Source organism: Phragmites australis, chromosome 9, assembly GCF_958298935.1.
Source record: "Phragmites australis chromosome 9, lpPhrAust1.1, whole genome shotgun sequence".
In the NCBI taxonomy this organism is placed as follows: domain Eukaryota; kingdom Viridiplantae; phylum Streptophyta; class Magnoliopsida; order Poales; family Poaceae; genus Phragmites; species Phragmites australis.
The window spans coordinates 19,345,814-19,354,102 of record NC_084929.1 but is presented as its reverse complement, the minus strand read 5'-3'; the positions used below and the strand labels follow the sequence as shown (position 1 = coordinate 19,354,102).

At 57.8% G+C, this 8,289-nt stretch overlaps 1 non-coding gene across 1 annotated transcript; it reads right to left on the bottom strand.

Annotated features, from left to right (window-relative positions):
• Nucleotides 1-1,229: 1,229 nt before the first annotated feature.
• LOC133929980 (small nucleolar RNA R44/J54/Z268 family) lies at nucleotides 1,230-1,320 on the bottom strand. Its single transcript, XR_009911701.1, has one exon. It is a non-coding gene; the product is annotated as a small nucleolar RNA R44/J54/Z268 family (small nucleolar RNA).
• Nucleotides 1,321-8,289: the final 6,969 nt, after the last annotated feature.

Here is an 8,289-nt window from a genome sequence, read left to right as displayed (position 1 = left end):
CTACATCATGAAATAAAATACATGCAGCCTAATTTATTATTACATCATATCTGTATAAGACTGAACATTCAGCAAAAACCTATTGCTAAATGGCCACTCATTATTAGCAAATAAGTCCGTAGCGACAACCTCATACATGTCACATTTTGCTTATATCCTCCATGTCCTTTACCTTATATAGCAATCTCTAATATCTCATCCAATAAGTACTTTATGAAGACTGCAAGCATGAAAGATGCTTTAGTCTTTTTATCCAAATTACTTAGAAGAGCACAAGATACTAGTCTCGCTGAGACTCTGAAATTATTCTACGGTTGTATGGCAAAATGTTTTTTTCTCACTACTACAAAAATGATCACTAGTGCCGACTCAAAACATCATCAGTGACAGTTTTTAAACATGCACTGATAATTAGATCAGTTCGGTTCTCCTAATAGAGAACCAGCACTGATATTGATACTATCAGTGTCGGTTCTAATTACCAACTGGCACTGATATTACAAGATTAAAAAAAAAGCTCGCATTGATATGAACTATATGGCTCATATCACCATCATCTGGCTCGTATCAGCATTCAGAAATCTTTACATTCACTACTAGTTTCTTAACCCATTGATGATGAAATATTGCAATATACAAAATGGATAGATAGAGTACACACTGCAAATTGACAAAAATCTTGTAGTCTAAACACTACCAAATCAATACACAGCAGACCAAACACCACCAACCCACTAAATTCCTCCAAATTTCCAGCAAACAATTAATTTCATCATCTTATGCCCCTTCAGCAAGAAGTTACAGTGGTAAAGCTAAGATTTTTTCAATAGATATGCAATCCCAACCCAACTAATTCCAGTCGCTAACTCGATATCCACATATCAGTTTCGTGACACCACAATCGGCTAATCTGCTCAACATCTCAACAAAAGTATAACAGCTTAGGCTAACCTGCATCCCACCTTGAGGAGCACAGTGTCACCATGGAAGAGTTGCAGCCTCTCCATGGTGTCCGGGTGCAGTGCGAGGACAGAGTTGTCATCGTTGGTGGCCTCATCGATGACCAGCCAGTTCGGCGGCTTCTTCCACTCCAGGAGTGCCATATCCCCCACGAGAAACTAACGTTGGCTCCAACCCGCACATGAAAAAGTAGAGAAACAACAGATCAAAAACATAATCGATTGGTCACAAAACAAAACGAAAACCGATCAATTTGGTCTAGGAAAGTAAAAGCATCAGAGAGGTTCCCATTAAAGACTTTGGTCTATCACTCATAGAAGAGGGTTATGGTGTTCCTGTATTGTTCTCATCACCTATTCCTATATAGAATCTCTTCCCAAATCGAAGAAAGATCACAAAACTAGAAGGAAAAAATATTTGAATCAAGTTGATGGTGGTGCTTGCCTTTCCTAGCCGAAGATGTCCTATATCTCACACTTCCACTACAAGCCGCCGGCGGTGAGTAGTTAGATCAGGGATGGAGCTTGTCAGAGGAGCTACTGTCGGTGTATCAGGAACCGGGGGTCCCTGAGTCCCGAGGTCAGGCCAGCCGTCCGCCACGTGTCACCATCCCGCAAGGTCCCTCCTGTGTGGTGAGAAAAGTCCAAGTTCCGGGAGAAGGTGCTCGGGGCCACAGTCTCTGGTCCCCGAGCACCCCAGTTCCCCGATGACCCGCAGAGTCTAAAAAGGGGTCTCTCGGGATCCCTGCGACAGGAGTTAATCCTCCGACAGCTGGCGCGCCAGGTAGGGGGGAGCATCCCTGAATCTGTTTGTTTGTTTTCTTCCACAGGAAAAAATGGCCGGTGGACACCGCCTCCAGCGTTCCGGCTCCACTTCCAGTGAGGAAATGCAGCCCCCGGCAGAGGAGGTCCTAGCCGCTGCTGCGTCCCAGCAGCAGCCATCTGCACGTGCGGCTTTCGCCTCCCAAGGGGACCAAGGCGCTGGGCCCAGCAGGGCCGCCGTCGCCGCCGTCGGTGCACCTTCTGACCCCCATCAGGTGGTCGAAACTCCGGCCGCCAGGTCCGCCTCTGGACAGCGCCGGGTGCCACTCCGGCGTAGACTCGCTTTCAGCGAGGCCGGCCCGGGAAGCGCGCTGCTCGCGGCGCACGCTCTCCTCAGGCATCCGCCTGTCCAGGCGACTCCGGAAACTTCGGAGGGTCATTGGATCCAAGAAGTCGCCGCCCTGGTCGGCACTGCTCGCCGCCAGGTACTGGCCGGCAATTCTCGCGCCACCACCCAGCGTAGCGCCACCCGAACCGGCCCATCAACGGGCAACGTTCGCACGGGCCGGGGGGCCTCCAGGCAGAGCGCCACCCCCCTGGCCGCGTCCGAAGCCCAGGACCTCCGCTTGCGTCTCAACGAGCGGAGGGGCCACGAAGATGCGCGTGTCACCCTCGAGTGCCAGCGGGAAACCCGGCAGGAGGCCGAGGCTGAGGACCAGGCTTCCTCTTTTCCGGCCCACGATCGCCAGGAATCCCCGGCTCGCCGGCATTCGCCGCCAAGGAATGCCACCCGCGCCACGGGGTACGGCACCGGTTGCCGTGCCTTCACCACTGAGCTGCCGGAGAAGTACGACGGGTCCATCGACCCCGTCGAGTTCCTCCAGATCTACACTACGGCCGTCCAAGCGGCAGGGGGCAATGAAAAGGTGATGGCAAATTATTTTCATGTTGCCTTGAGGGGCTCTGCCCGTTCTTGGCTCATGAACTTACCCCCAGGATCTATTAGCTCCTGGGATGACCTCTGCCACCAGTTTGTGGCTAATTTTCAGGGCACATTCACGCGCCCCGGTTTGGAGTGCGACCTCCACGCCGTCAAGCAACAGGAGGGGGAGACGCTGCGGCGCTTTATTCAGCGCTTCAGCCAGGTCCGCAACACCATCCAGCGGATAGCCCCCCACGCTGTCATCGTCGCCTTCCGGCAGGGCGTCCGCGATGAGCGGATGCTCGAAAAGCTAGGTACGCACGAAATCGAAACCACTGCGGAGCTCTTCGCACTGGCCGATAAGTGCGCCAAGGCGGCGGAGGCCCGGGCGTGGCATGCTCCGCGCCCCACCACTGACCAGCCAAGTTCTTCCCGTTCCGACAGGCGGGAAAAGAAGAAGAGAAGAAAACGCGAAGCCGCTCCTGTCGAACCGGCCCAGGACCCCGCCCATAGGTCGGCCCAAGAGCCCGACCGTCGGCAAGAACACCGGGTGACCGCCGACAGACGGCCCGCGCCCGCGAGGGCCCCGGCACCTGCAAGGGTACTAGCTCCCGCAAGAGCCCTGGCTCCCGCCTGGGCTCCTGCTCCAGCGAGGGCCCCCGCTCCTGCGGGGTCCGAGCCAGGCAAATGGTGCCCCATCCACCAGACTAGATGGCACGATCTCACGGAGTGTCGTACGGTCAAAGGTCTCGTCGAGCAGCGCCAACGGGAGCGCGACAAGTCCCGCGGGGGAGGTGACCCTGAGGCCGCCCCCGGCAATGCCGAGCTCGGTTTCCAGGAGCCCGAGCACACTGTCGCCTTCATCGACGGAGGCGCTTACACGCCTTCCTCGCGGCGTGGCATCAAGACCATGCGGCGCGAAGTGTGCTCGGCAACCCCGAGCGAAGAGGCCGCCAGGCCCCTGAAGTGGTCGGACGCTCCAATCACGTTCAGCATAGCCGATCATCCCGCCAGTACTGCAGCCGTGGGGCGACTACCCCTGGTGGTGTCCCCCACCATCTGCAATGTCAAGGTCGGCAGAGTGCTGATCGACGAGGGTGCAGACCTCAACCTCCTCTCCAAGGAGGCATTCGAGAAGCTGCAAGTATCCTCCAGGCACCTAAAGCCGTCGCTTCCCTTCTACGAAGTGACACCCGGGTGCTCCCTACCTCACGGGCAGGTCGAGCTACCCGTAACTTTCGGGAGTCGGGACAACTTCCGCACGGAAAATGTCCTCTTCGACGTCACGGAGCTCCCTCTCCCCTACAACGCCATTCTCAGGCGTCCGGCGCTGGCCAAATTCATGATGGCCGCACATTATGCGTATCTCACGGTTAAGATGCCGGGCCCAACAGGCCCCATCTCCGTGACTGCCGACTCCGGCGGCGCCGTTTCCTGCGCCGAGCAGTCGTACATGGCTTTGGTCTCAGCCCAGGCCAAGGTCGAAGGCTGCACAGGGGGCCCGGGACCCTCTTCATCCAAACCCCGACTCGCCGCCAACGCCTCTGTTCCTACAAAGGAGGTCGTGGTGGGCGAAGGCGCTTCCCAGGTCGTCCGAATCGGCGGTGACCTGGGCAGCAAATAGGAAAGCGCGCTCGTCACCTTTCTCCGGGCTAACGCCGACGTGTTTGCGTGGCAACCGTCCGACATGCCCGGGATCCCTAGGGAGGTGATTGAGCACCACCTGGCTGTGCACCCGGACGCGCGCCCGGTGAAGCAGAAAGTCCGACGGTAGGCGCCCGAGCGCCAAGAATTCATCCGGGAGCAGGTCCGCAAGCTCCTCGACGCCGGATTTATCCGAGAAGTTCTCCACCCCGACTGGCTGGCAAATCCAGTTATCGTCCCGAAGGCCAATGGCAAGCTCCGCATGTGTGTGGACTACACCGACCTAAATAAGACTTGCCCTAAAGATCATTTTCCCTTGCCCCACATAGATCAAATTGTAGATGTAACCGCGGGATGTGATCTTTTATGTTTCTTAGATGCAAACTCTGGGTATCACCAGATTCGTATGGCCGTAAAGGACGAAGAAAAAACTACTTTTACCACCCCGGTGGGGACTTACTGTTATATGTCTATGCCTTTTGGGTTGCGCAATGCTGGGTTTTCTTTCCAGCGCGCCATTCGCATTACCCTTGATTCGCAGGTTGGCCGCAACGTCGAGGCCTACATCGACGATCTCGTGGTTAAGTCCCGAAATCGTGCCACCCAGCTCGACGACCTTGCCGAGACTTTCAACAATCTCCGCACTACCCGCCTCAAGCTCAATCCCGAGAAGTGTGTCTTCGGAGTTCCAGCGGGCAAGCTCCTCGGTTTCTTAGTTTCCAGCCGAGGAATCGAGGCCAATCCAGAGAAGATCCAGGCCATCGAGCAAATGCGACCCCCGGCTCGACTCAAGGAGGTTCAGCGTCTCGCTGGCTGCATGGCGGCCCTCGGGCGCTTCATCTCTAAACTTGGAGAGCGGGGGCTCCCCCTCTTCAAACTCTTGAAGAAGACCGGTCGTTTTGACTGGACGCCGGAGGCCGAGCAGGCTTTCCGCGATCTGAAAAAATACCTCACCTCACCGCCCGTGCTGGTGGCCCCATCCGAAGGTGAGCCACTACTACTCTACGTATCGGCCACTCCTCAGGTCGTAAGCATGGTGCTGGTGGTGGAGCACAATGAGTGCGCGGGGCCAGGTGCTGGGTCCCAGCTCCCGGCCGCCCCTGGGCACTCCCCCGTCCTCGCGGCTCCCCCCGAGCAGGGGATCGAGCCCGAGCTCTTGGCTCCCCCGAGCAGGGGGTCGAGCCTGAGCACTCGGCTCCTTCCGACCAGGGAGTAGAGCCCGAGCACCCGGTCAGCCCCGACCACGCCGCCGAGCCTGGGGGCTGCGACAGCCCCTCGGATGAGGCCGCGGTCCGGGTCCGCCGGGTACAACGACCGGTGTACTTCGTCAGTGAAGTCCTCCGGGAGGCCAAAGCAAGGTACCCCCAGGCTCAGAAGCTGCTCTACGCCATGCTCATCACCTCGCGGAAGTTGCGCCACTACTTTCAAGCGCACGAGGTCTCGGTGGTTACCACGTATCCACTGGGGCCCATCCTCCGGAACCGAGAAGGCACCGGGCGAGTTGTCAAGTGGGCGGTGGAGCTGGCGGAATTTGACCTGGACTTTGTCAGTCGCCAGGCGATCAAAAGCCAGGCGCTCTCCGACTTTGTAGCAGAGTGGACACCCATCCCCGAGGTCATCCCAGAAGAGATTTCTGCGTATCCCGGGCACGACGCGCCCGGGTACTGGGTCATGCACTTCGACGGTTCCCTCTCGCTGAAAGGCGTGGGGGCCGGAGTGGTTCTCACCTCTCTAACGGGTGAAGAACTCCGGTACGTCGTGCAGCTGCAGTTCCGCGCATCCAACAACATGGCAGAATATGAAGGTCTCATCGCTGGCCTCCGAGCCGCGGTGGGCCTCGAGATTCGTCGCCTACTGGTCAAAGGGGACTCCCAACTGGTGATCAACCAGGTGTCCAAAGAGTACCAGTGCACGGATCCTCAAATGGCGGCGTACGTGGTAGCAGTCAGGAAGCTGGAGAGGCGCTTCGATGGCCTGGAGTTGCGGTACATCCCTCGCCGCGACAACGCTTTGGCTGACGAGCTCTCCCGCCTGGCCTCCTCCCGTGTGCGTGTCCCTGCCGGAGTCTTTGAAGAAAGACTCACACGGCCTTCCGTCCTGCCTGCCGAACAGGACGAAGGGGAAACCTCGAACTCAATTCAGGGGACCCCGGCAGCGCCCTCAGTGGGAAGCCCCGTCAGGGTGCCGCCATCCGGTGAGTGCGCTGCACTTGCTGAATGTTCTCAACATGCCTCGTGGATGGACGACATCCGAGGGTACTTGAAGGAAAAGTTCCTTCCCAGGGATGAGGCGTCTGCCGAAAGAGTTGCTCGGCAGTCCAAGCGCTATGCCATAGTAGATGGGGATCTCTACCGGCGTAGCGCAGGAGGTGTACTCCTGAAATGCATCTCCCGGGCAGAAGGCGGCGAGCTCCTCGCTGAGATCCACGAGGGCGAGTGCGGTGGCCATTCATCGTTCCGCACGCTGGTCGGGAAGGCCTTCCGGCAAGGTTTCTACTGGCCTACAGCCCTCCAGGATGCTTCCGAGCTGGTTCGGCGCTGTAGGGCGTGCCAGTTCCACGCAAAGCAGATTCACCAGCCAGCTCAGGCTCTTCACACCATCCCCCCTGTCATGGCCTTTCGCGGTCTGGGGGTTGGACATTCTGGGTCCATTCCCCCGAGCAATCGGAGGCTATGAGTACCTCTACGTCACCATCGTCAAGTTCACCAAGTGGCCGGAAGCGGTCCCAGTCATCAAGGTGACCAAGAACACGGCGCTCCAGTTTATCCGCGGCATCACCAGTCGCTTCGGTGTCCGAACCGGATCATCACCGACAACGGCACCCAGTTCACGAGTGCCCTGTTCGGGGACTACTGCGAAGACCTCGGCATCAAGCTCTGCTTCACCTCCGTCGCTCATCCTCGGAGTAACGGGCAAGTTGAGCACGCCAACACGGAGATACTGAAGGGCCTCAAAACCCGGACCTATGACGTGCTCGCAAACCACGGGAAGGGATGGGTGGACGAGCTGCCCGCCGTGCTATGGGCTAATCGGACCACGCCAAGCCGCACCACCGGGGAGACTCCATTCTTCCTAATGTACGGCGCTGAGGCGGTCCTCCCCTCCGAGCTCACTCTAGGCTCCCCTCGGGTGCATGCATATTCTGAGGGTGAGCAAGAGCAGCAGAGGCGCGACGACGTCGACTACTTGGAAGAGCGCCGGCGGCGTGCCGCCGTCCAGGCGGCTCGGTACCAGTAAAGTTTGCGGTGCTATCACCAGCGCCACGTCCGGGCATGGTCCTTTGAGGTGGGGGATCTAGTTCTCCGACGCGTCCAGTCGCGCGAAGGAAAGAATAAGCTATCCCCTATGTGAGAGGATCCCTTCACCGTGATCGGGGTCCCGCGAGAAGGTTCTTTCAGGTTGGCGGCAGAGGATGGGCAACCGCTTCCCAACCCGTGGAACATCGAGCACCTGCGCAGGTTCTACCCGTAGATGGCCATGCTCGCGGCTCAGGTCAACCAGGCCGGGGGCTTCACCCCCGCCCCAGGTTGACCGGGGGCTACCACTAGCTGGGTAAGTCACCCAACCTTGTAAAATTTGTCAATTCAGTGTAAATGTTAATATGCAATCGTATGTCAATTTCGCTTTTCTGGGTTTCGTATGTTTAATCTGTCCGGTGAGGTGCTCGGTTGTGCGAGAAAAGTTCGCTCTCTCTTTTTCCCCGCTGATAAAAGAATCACGATCGGTATGCGCGCGGGCAACTGCCGTTGACTTACGTCCGATGTGGTAGGCTGTGGTTTTCGGTGTCCTGGCTGATCTCCGGGCACTACCGAGTCCCTGGGTGCTCTGGGTAATCCTATCGCTTGAGCCGCTCGAGTAGTCCGGAGCTCAGGCCCCAGGGGCGGGCTGTCGGTGCTCGGTCTGGTCTGTCATACCCGGGCGCCACCGAACCATAGGACCTTTGGGTTATGCCTCTGCCTGCTCTTGTCCGCCGATCTGGGTATTCGAGAGGTCTTGGGTCAA